Source organism: Chlorocebus sabaeus, chromosome 24 (assembly GCF_047675955.1).
Source record: "Chlorocebus sabaeus isolate Y175 chromosome 24, mChlSab1.0.hap1, whole genome shotgun sequence".
Classification (NCBI taxonomy): Eukaryota; Metazoa; Chordata; class Mammalia; order Primates; family Cercopithecidae; genus Chlorocebus; species Chlorocebus sabaeus.
The window spans coordinates 43,849,574-43,860,462 of record NC_132927.1 but is presented as its reverse complement, the minus strand read 5'-3'; positions in this window follow the sequence as shown (position 1 = coordinate 43,860,462).

Genomic DNA, 10,889 nt, shown 5'->3' with positions numbered 1-10,889 from the left:
TGCAGTGAGCCATGATCATGTCACTGCACTCTAGCCTGGGTGACACAGCGAGACCCTATCTCAAAAAAAAAAAAAAAAAAATATATATATATATATATATATAGAATTGCCTGTCTTAAACCAGGTTGAGACTTTCTTGTGAATTATCATTTCTCTCTGCACATTTTTTCCTAACACTGCTTCTGAATCAAATGTGTGCTTTTTTACTGACACCAAATATGTGTCAGTTTTCCACATCAGTTCTCCCATTCTCCAACATGAACTGGGTGTCCCCAGTTCAGTTCCATTCTGACACTATCTACCCGGAGTTAGTATCAGATTCCACAAGTTGAAGGGCTCAGTCCCACAAGACTACCACCACTTCAGATGCCAGCTGTAATGGGTCCCCAGGTGACCCACACTTTAGCCTGGCTGACTACAAATTTGGGTGTTCCCACGACCCTCTTCTCAGGTTTGATAATCTGTAGAAGACAACTCAAGAAATTGCTCTACTTATGATCATGGATTCATTATAGAGGATACAAGTCAGGACAGCCAAGGAGGGATGCCAAGGGCAAGACATGGGTTCAGCAACCCAGAGGTTCTTGGAAACTCGTTGTACAAGAATTTGTGTAACTTGGCCAGGCATGGTAGTTCATGCTTGTAATCCTAGCACTTTGGGAGGCCGAGGTGGGCAGATCACTTGAGGTCAGAAGTTCCAGAGAAACTTGGCCAACATGGTGGAGTCACCATCTCTACTAAAAATACACAAATTAGCCAGGCATGGTGGCACCTGCCTGTAGTCCCTGCTAGTTAGGAGGCTGAGGCAGGAGAATCACTTGATCCCAGGAGGCAGAGGTTGCAGTGAGCCAAGATCGTGCCACTGCACTCCAGCCTGGGTGACAGAGAGATACTGTCTCAAAAAAAAAAAAAAAAAGGGTTTGTGTAATTCGGTCTCTAGCCCGGCTTCCCTCCCTGGAGGTCAGGACAGAGGACTGAAAGTTCCCACCTGCTAATCACGTATTTGGTCTTTCTGGTGACCAGCCCCCATCCTGATGCTATCTAGGGGTTCTACCCTGAGTCACCTCGTTAGCATAAACTCAGGTGTGTAAGGAAGGGGCTTATTATGAATAACAAAAGACACTCCTATCACTCAGGAAATTCCAAGGGTCTTAGGAGCTCTGAGTCAGGAATCAAGAACAAAGTCCCAACATATATTTTTCCTCTATCATACTGTATGGTTCCTAAACTGGCTGGGATGATTATAGCTCAGAGGCTGAAAAACACACTCTGAATACATACTTCATCACGCTTACCAGAAAGGGGCCACTCTCCTCCTCTGAAAAGCAAGAATCCTCCTTTCTGTGAACTCCAAAAATCTGAGCAGGTCTCAGTTAGTTTAGAAAGTTTACTTTGCCAATAAACCTTAGCAAAAAGTTGAGGATGCGTGCCCGTGACACAGCCTCAGGAGGTCCTGACCATATATGCCCAAGGTGGTCGGGGCACAGCTTGGTTTTATACATTTTAGGGAGACCATATGTGTAAGATGTATATATGTACAATCCATATGTGTAAGATGTACAATAGTTCAGTCCGGAAAGCTGGGACAACTCAAGAAGAAGGGGAAGCGGGGAATGGGCTTCTAGATCATAGGTGGATAAGAGACAAAGGGTTGCATTCTTTTGAGTTTCTGATCAGCCTCTCCAAAGAAGGCAATCAGATATGCTCTTATCTCAGTGAGCAGAGGGGTGACTTTGAATAGAATGGGAGGGAGATTTGCCCTGAGCAGTTCCCGGTTGACTTTTCCCTTTAGCTTAGTGATTTGGGGGCCCCAAGATTTACTTACCTTTCACATTTCTCTGTACCTGTTTCCTCGTCCAGGACAAGAGGCTTCACTGGGGGCATGCTATTCCTGCATCTATTTTTTTCTTTTTTCTTTGTTAGTGATAGTAGCTCACTACGTTGCTCAGGCTGGGGTGCAGTGGCTATTCACAGACATGATCATAGCCCACTGCAGCCTTGAACCCCTGGCCTCCAGAGAATCCTCCCATCTCAGCCTCCTGAGTACCTGGGACTGGATGTGTGGACCACTGTGTCTGGCACCTACATTTCTATTTCTCTTTTCTTTCTTTCTTTTTTTCTAAATGTCCATCCTATGCCTGTCCCTCCACTGTACTTTGGAATGGATCCCTCCTTCTGACTGTACAGGACTACCTGCCATTCCCAGAACACTGGCCCTCCTCCCCTTTGTGCCATGCCATCGGTTTGAAATGCTTTCTTTCCTTTTTTTCCTGTCAAAATTGCAAGTGATTAAAGAGGTTGTGGGCAAGCATACTTTGTGGTAGTGGTAGGTGTTCTGTAACATGGCACTCTTAATTTACACTTGTTTCTACTTCTTAGCTGGAAGAAATGGTCTTATGTTGTCATAAAACAAATAGATTTGTAATTTGGGGGTCACAATGTACAGAACTCATTTTTTTTTTCTTTCTTTTGAGACAGGGTCTGGCTCTGTTGTCCAGGCTGGAGTGCAGTGGTGCAATCATAGCTCACCGTATCCTCTGCCTCCTGGGCTCAAGCAATCCTCCTGCCTCAGCCTCCCAAGTAGCTGGGACTATAGGAATGTGCCATCATGCCTGGATCATTTCTGCATTTTTTGCAGAGACAGGGTTTTGCCATTGTTGCCCAGACTGGTCTTGAGCCCCAGGATCAAGCAATCCTCCTGCTTCAGCCTCCCAAAGTGCTGGGATTACATGGATAAGCCACCTCACCCAGCCCAGAACTCATTTAATATAACTTTGTTGGTTTTATTACATTTCTGATACTCCTCACACACAACAAAATCTTCCCCTTGGGAGGTTGGAAGGGTACACCTGCCCATTTTCCCTAAGGTCACATGTTCATCCTTCCATACCCTGCTCAAGTGCTACCTCTTCTGCGAAGCCTTCGCAGGGTATCCAGGCAGAATTAAGCTGTGTCTTCCCACAGCACTTTGTACTCAGCTCTGACTGCTTGTTTACAAGACTGTTTGCCTCTGAAAGCTGCAGGTGTCCTGTTGTTTATCTTTGCGCTCCCTAAACTGTATGTGACACATCATGTATGCTCACTGAATACTTGGTCCTGGTCTACAGGAGAGAGAGGTCAACCGAATTAGACAAGAACCAGGACAGGACACAGAGGAAAACTGGTTGTGGAGGCAGGGACAAGTGCTCCTTGCTAGTCACCTTCTTTGGAAGGAGAAGCTGTTCCTTATCTTAGGCCTGCTTCTGGTTCACTCTGCCTTCTGCACCGCTAGGCAGAAGTACACCCACACACACACCCCCCCATACACACACACAATTTTTCTATTAATAGATAAAACTCAAGACAATAGCTCCAAAAATAACCTCTTCTTCAAGGTCAGTGGAAGGCAGTAGAAACACCATTCTGGCCAACCCACTGAACCAACCAGTGCACATAGGCTCCCAGGTACAAGGAGGCAATGTGTGCCCCTTGGTTCAGTGGGTTGACCTCCTAACCCTCAAGGATGGGGTGCTGCGGAGTGGCAGCAGGGCCACATCATGGCCTTCATGGCGCTTAGACATGTATGCCTCCGTGGGCCCATTCTTCCATAAAAATATGTTAAAAGTTATATATTATGACTACATTGGCATAAAGACAAATGGAATACAACCTTGATTCATTTGTATGTATTCATTACTATTATAGTCATCTTCTTCTAATTTTAAAAGAAATTAAAATTGAAACATTTTCATGGTCCTCTAAAAGTAGAGGGCCTATATTGGTCTGGAATTTCCGGAGAGACAGAGCCAATAGGAAGGAGATAGGTATTTATAGCCAACTGCAGATCATGGGACCGTCTCAGCCCCATATGTATATGAAGGCTGAGAAGTCCCATGATCCGCCCTTGGCAAGCTGGAGACTCAGGAGAGCCAATGCTGTGAGTTCCAGTCCGAGGCCGAAGGCAGGAGAAGGCCGACGTTCTGCTCAAGGACAGTCAGGTAGAGACAGCCTGATTTTTCCCTTACTCCACTTTTTCGGTTCTATTTGGGCCTCCAACAGATTGGATGAGGCCCGCCCACCATGGGGAAGGCAGTCTGCTTCACTCAGTCTATTGATTCACATAGTAATCTCAGCCAGAAACACCCTCGAGGATACCCCAAATAATGTTTAGCCAAGCACCTGGGCAGTCAAATTGACGCATAAAATTAACCACCACAGGGCCCTGTGTCTACTGAAGCCACTAGAGAAGTCGGCCTGAGTTTTAGGGAGTAGATGACATAGGGTCCTTTTCTTGGAGTTACCCTTTGTAAGTGACTGCCCACACAGTGGTTCACTGGGCTCACAGCAAAGGGTCTTGAGCTTGGAGACCAGTGCCCAGTGCATTTTTATCTCTGGAAGGGGTAAATGGGAAAGGAAGAGTGCCAGGGCCTTGGAGGACTGACTTTTCCTCTGCTGTCTGTCACAAATCATCTTCATCCCTGGCCAAATGTCTCTGGCCTGTGCTGAGCCCCCAGGAGATGACATTTGCCTCACAGGACTTGGAGGATCACAGCATCCTCTAAGCCAAAGAAGCATGAACTTGGACCCCAAGTTGGTTACCTTGATCTAGAGCAGCAGCCACAGCTGGGAAATCTCTTTTCAGTTGAATTTTTCATTAAAAAAAGTTCATCAAAATGTTGCATTCTATTCCGTATTATATTCATATTTATTTCTCTCCAAAATATTTAAGGAAAAGTTGCTGCTCCATTTTTATCCCGTGGCTTTACTATTCCTGGAATATTGGCCCTCTGCTTGGAGAAAAGTGGGTTTAGAGACAAGCCGAGCTCTGAGGCCCTTTGTCAAGGATTAATGACACTACAACAGTTAGGATCAATATTTAGCCTTCTTTCCCTTCCTTCTCTTCCTCCTGCCCATTTGCCAGATGGAGAAAGTAGGCCGTAGGGAAGGGAGCCCATTTACTCAGTGTGTCAAGGCTGGAGGTGAAATAGAATCAGGGCAGCATCAGGGCAAACTGGGAGTCTCTTTTTTTTCCCCCTGAGACAGGAAAAAACCACTTTGTTGCCCAGTCTGGAGTGCAGTGGCACGATCTCAACTTACTGCAACCTTTGGCTCCCAGGTTCAAGTGATTCTCGTGCCTCAGTCACCCAAGTAGCTGAGACTACAGACGTGCACCACCACGCCCAGTTGATTTTTGTATGTTTAGTAGAGATGGATTTTCACCCTGTTGGCCAGGCTGGTCTCAAACTCCTGGCTTCAAGTGATCTGCCCACCTCGGTCTTCTAAGGTGCCAGGCTTACGGGTGTGAGCCACATGCCCGGTACGGCGTGTCTTTTATGCCCTGGCCACGATCCAGCAGTGGATCAAGGTGAGTGGGACAGAAATTTTTTTTTTCAGGAGACAATAATTTTACAGCTAACAGTTTCAGTGTAAATCCTGACCACCTGTATATTTGAGCCATAGACCACAGTCTGCAGACCTAAGGCACATTGAATGTAACTTTACATCCGCATAAAGGAGGTTCGATGTTTGGGAAAATAAATATTTACCCAGCTTCAAAGAAGTCAGACTTCCTGCCATTTATTTTTAGTTCTTTGGATATGTGCAGATCATCACCAACACAATAAAGAAAATGCAGATGCTTCTCATAATTACCCAGCTAAGGCCGGGAGTGGTAGCTCACGCCTGTAATCCCAGCACTTGGGAGGCTGAGGCAGGTGGATCACTCAAGGCCAGGAGTTCAAGACCAGCCTGGCCAACATGGTGAAACCCTGTCTCTACCAAAAAATACAAAAATTAGCTGGGGCTGGCACACACCTGTGGTCCCAGCTACTCGGGAGGCTGAGGTAGGAGGATCGGTTGAGCCTGGGAAGTTGAGGCTGCAGCAAGCCAAGATCACGCCACTGCGCCTCAGCCTGGGTGGACTGAGTGAGAGTGAGACCCCGTCTCAAAAGAAAAGAAAAGAAGAGAAGAGGAGAGAAGAGGAGAGGAGAGGAGAGGAGAGGAGAGGAGGGGAGGGGAGGGGAGGGGAGGGGAGGGGAGGGGAGGGGAGAGGAGAGGAGAGGAGAGGAGAGGAGAGGAGAGGAGAAGGGAAGGGAAGGGAAGGGAAGGGAAGGGAAGGGAAGGGAAGGGAAGGGAAGGGAAGAGAAGAGAAGAGAAGAGAAGAGAAGAGAAGAGAAGAGAAGAGAAGAGAAGAGAAGAGAAGAGAAGAGAGGACATTTTAACACTAAAAGCACAAAGAACAAAACCTCAAAATCTCAAAATGGAACAAATTTGGATTTAAGAAAAATCTACTACATTGTGTATGTTGTTTTTCTACATTGCTCTAGACTGGAGAAAACATCACTGTAGACAGGTACTGCTTTGATGTCTGGAGTTTAGAAACTATTGAAACTTTCACGAGAAATTCTGATGCAAAAAAAGAAAAAAAAAAAGGAAAGAAAAGAAAAGAAAGAAACTATTGAATTTCATGCAACTCCTAGATTCATTTTCAAGCTCTAATATGGTAGGATGAATCTTTCAACCTTGCACCTTTTCCCCAAATTGTCAGTCTGTATATTGTAATTAGCCCAGTGCTTATCCATTCTTCCCTCCTTCTGCAGCTGAGAGAACAGTGTCTACTGCACTAAAGAAAAGTTTCCTTCTAGAGGACACATACTGATGAAAACCTACAACTACTACAAGAGGAACATGAGTGCATTCCTGATACTATTCTTAACACCTTACATATTTAGCAATTAAAAAGCTAGCTCACTGAAGCTTCGTAACAACCTATGAGCTAGGCACAAGTATTGTCCCCATTTCACAGATGGGGACACTGAGGAACAGAGACAAAATAATGAAGTCACAAAACAATATCCAGTGTGCTTTGGACTTTCCTAGCTCTGCAGAGGCCAGCCTGAAGTCTGCGTGTGTGTTGGCTTGTGACATGTAGACTAAGGTTCATGGTCCCACATCCTATCATTTCCCACTTGCTTTAGGAACTGATGCCTGTTGCCTGTCTCCTTACGGATGGATGGTCTTCCTAAATGTGCAAGAACAATAGCACTAGCTGCCATGTATCTTGACCCTCTAGGTGTGAGCATCCAAAATTTCATAATCTTGCTTTATTTTATTTTATTTTATTTTTTTAGAGATAATCTCACTCTGTCACCTAGGCTGGAGTGCAGTGGCACCACCTCAGCTCACTGCAACCTCCACCCCCTGGGTTCAAGCAATTCTTCTGCCTCCCGAGTAGCTGGGATTACAGGCGTGGGCTACCATGCCCGGCTACTTTTTTAATTTTTAGTAGAGATGGGGTTTCGCCATGTTGGCCAGGCTGGTCGCAAACTCCTGACTTCAAGCGATCCGCCCACCTCGACCTCCCAAAGTGTTGGGATTACAGGCGTGAGCCACCGCGCCCGGCTGTAATCTTGCTTTATACTCACCAGAGTCCTCTAGGAAGCAGGTTATTATTCCTGTTTCTCAGGTGATATAACTGTAGTTTAGAGAGGTGACCTGCCCAAGGTCACATAGCTGGCTAGGATTTGAACTGAGATCTTCCTGACTCCAAAGCTCCTACCCCATAAAGAAAGGAAGGATTGTGTCCCATTTTGCAGTCAGAAATCTGCAGTTCTCAGAGACGGGAACTGATGAGCCCACACTAGCTGGGAGCCGAAACCAGCATCAGGCTCAAATCTCCCTGCTTGCCAGGTTCCTGGTCCAGCCTCTGATCACCCCACCTTCTAGACGCTGACCCATGCCAGGGCACTGGAAAAGGCATTTTGAGAAAAGGAGGGAGGCTCAGGGGAGATTAGGGATGAGACAAAACATCTTGGGGCCAGAGCATCCTGTCCCGGGAACTTTGCCAACATGGCTTGAAAGACCTTGGGGAGATGTCTGGGAGGGGGATGACAGCTGGGGAGCGAGGGCACTAGACTGGGAGCCCTTTGTCCCAGGAGCAGAGGGCCCCAAATAGCAAACTGGCTCCTTGATACTATCTCTCAGCCCTCTTGACTCACTGGGCTCAACCACAGTTTAACCACATATAAAAATGAGGTCTAATAGGCTGATAGGAAAGGCACATAAATAATGACTTTCTTGACTTTGGAATCTGGACAAGCCTAAAGACCAACAAAACCTCCTCCCAACCCCCGTTCTTTGTCCGCCTCCCTCCCACCAGTCTCCTCCACCGTGGTTAATGGTACCACCTGTCTTTGGGTTGCTCAGGCCGGAAATCTGGGATTCAGCCCTGTTTCCTCTTCCTCACTCCAGTCCATCAGTAAGTCCTCTAGGTACAACCTCCCAAATACATCTCAATTCCTCCCACCTCTCTCTCCCCACTCCTCCAGCAAGTCCCAGCCAGCATCCTCTTCCCCCTGGACACTACAGAGGCTCCTGTCTGCTCTCCTTCCTCCCACTGCCACCCGCACAGCTTATTCTCAGACGTACAGTCACCGTGAGGCTTGGACATTGAAGTCAGACTGTGTCACTTGCTTAGAGCCCTCCAATCTCTTCCCATTAGACTCAGACAAAAATGGAAATCTCCTAACTTGGTCTGCCTGATCTGGCTCCTGCCCACCCCTCCAACCAGGCTCAGCTCAGCCTTCCCTGACCATCTTATCTGAAGCAGAAGCCCGCTTATTTCCCATCGCTGCACCTGTGTATTTCCTTCTGAGTACTCACTACAATTTCACATGATTTTGTGACTTGGCTCATTTGTTTATTTTTTGCCTCCCACTATGGACTGCAAGTTCCATGAAGGCAGACTCACGTCTGTGTGTTCATGATTGCAGCTTCCCAGCACAGCATTTGGCACAAAGGTAGGCACTCAAGAAGTACTTTGGGGTTAAAGATGAAAGAAAGGTCCATTATATAAGTCACAACAGGACGCCAGCCATCTGCCATGTGTCTTTTTTTTTTTTTTTGAGACAGGGTCTGGCTCTATCACCCAGGCTGGAGTGCAGTAGTGCAATCATGGCTCACTGCAGCCTTGACCTCTGGGTTTAAGTGATTCTCCCACCTCAGCCTCCCATGTAGCTGGGACTACAGGTGTGTGCCACCAAGCCTGGCTAATATTTTTAATTTTTTGTAGAGATGAGGTCTCACTTTGTCGCCCAGGCTGGTCTGCAATTCCTGGGCTCATGTGATCCTCCCACCTCAGCCTCCCAAAGAGCTGGGATGGCAAGTGTGAGCCACCACACCTGGCCCACCTGGTGTCTTCTCTGCCGTTTCTCTCCTCTCCATTCTCCCTCCAGACGGCAGCTCACTGCACAGAGGTCTGGGAACCTGCTCTCTGGGCTGGTTTCTGACCCTGTGGGAGGAACTTGTGGAAGGACTGGGGGTGGCGATGAGATTCTGGGGGTGGCGGTGAGATTCTCGGGTGCCAGATGGAGGCTGGGAGCGACTGACAGTTTCCTAATGCCCACTCTGGTCTGAAGAAACTCTCCCCAGCCTGGTCTCCATATGGAAAGGGGCTCCCTCTGCTGGACCGTGCAAGGCTGCAGAAGACTGCGTACCACCTAGAGGGGGCAGCTGTGAGAGAGCCAGGAAGGGGTAAGAGCCGGTATTGCAGGGCCAGGGAACAGATGTGCTAGCTTGAAAGGAGGAGTTGTATTCTCCCTTACGGCTGCAGAAAGCAACGAATAAAACCTTGATATGTTGCTGGGCTAGGCCTGGCTACCCCAATATCCACCAGCTACTCCGTGGTAGAGTGAACTCTCCCCTCCCACACAGGCGCCTACTGGCCTGGCATCCTGGGCATTTGCCCAGCCTTCTTAGAGGAGGTTGGCCAACCTTGGCTGGACGGTAGTATCTTGTGACATTCACAGATACTGGCAAGAAGCCCCAAGGCTCCGGGCAAGAATGGATCAGTAGGTTCCAGTAAAGAGGCTTATGTGGGAAGTAGAGCTACGGTGGCATTTCTGTGCCTTGGGAATCAGCCCTTAGGGAAGTAAGCCCTCTGGGAGCCAGAGAAGCTCACAACTGCTTTAACAACACATCCCATCAGACCTGCCTCGCCTCCCCATCCTCAAAAGGAAATACTTAACCATCTGCAGTCTCCAGTGGACTGCCTGCTAAGCTCTTTTTCCCCCTTATTTGATGCAAAAATATGTGGTCAGTGAACTGTCCTAATGAGAGAACAACACCTCCACCCGCTGGCACCACCAGTGGACATGGCCAAGGACACGGTGGGGTGATGCCTATGGGATGGGAGGCCTTGGGCAGAGTCGAAGGCAGAAAGGGCCTGTTAGTCACCCAGGGACTGGGAGTGCAAGACAGAGAAAGGGAAGGGGTGACATCCAAAAAACAATGACTTGAGGCAAGGGTCCTGGAGATTCTTTGTAGGTGTTCTGTTGTTGCTTCCAGTGACCTCCCTAGGACTTTGATAAATAAATGAAAACTCGTATGACCATAATTTGTTTTTAAACAAAGCACAGTGTTGCAAAACTCCGATGACTTTAGCCACCATACCCTCTTGTGGCCACTGCCCTGTGGGCATCTCAGACAGGTGCTGTTGCTGCCTGCTATAGTTTGAATGTCCCCTCCAAAACTCATATTGAAACTTAATCCCCAGTGTGGCAGTATTGAGAGGAGGGGCTTTTAAAAGGTGATTGGATCATGAGAGCTCTGCCCTCATGAATGGGTTAATCCATTCATAGATTAATGGGTTAATGGATTAATGGGCTATCATGGGAGTGGAGCTGGTAGCTTTATAAGAAGAGGAAGAACCTGGGTGCAGTGGTTCATGCCTGTAATCCCAGCACTTTGGGAGGCTGAAGCGAGTGGATCACCTGAGGTCAGGAGTTTGAGACCAGCCTGGCCAACCTGGTAAAATCCCATCTCTACTAAAAATACAAAAATTAGCCAGGCATGGTGGCAGGTGCCTGTAATCCCAGCTACTCGGGAGGCTGAGGCGGAGAATTGCTTGAACC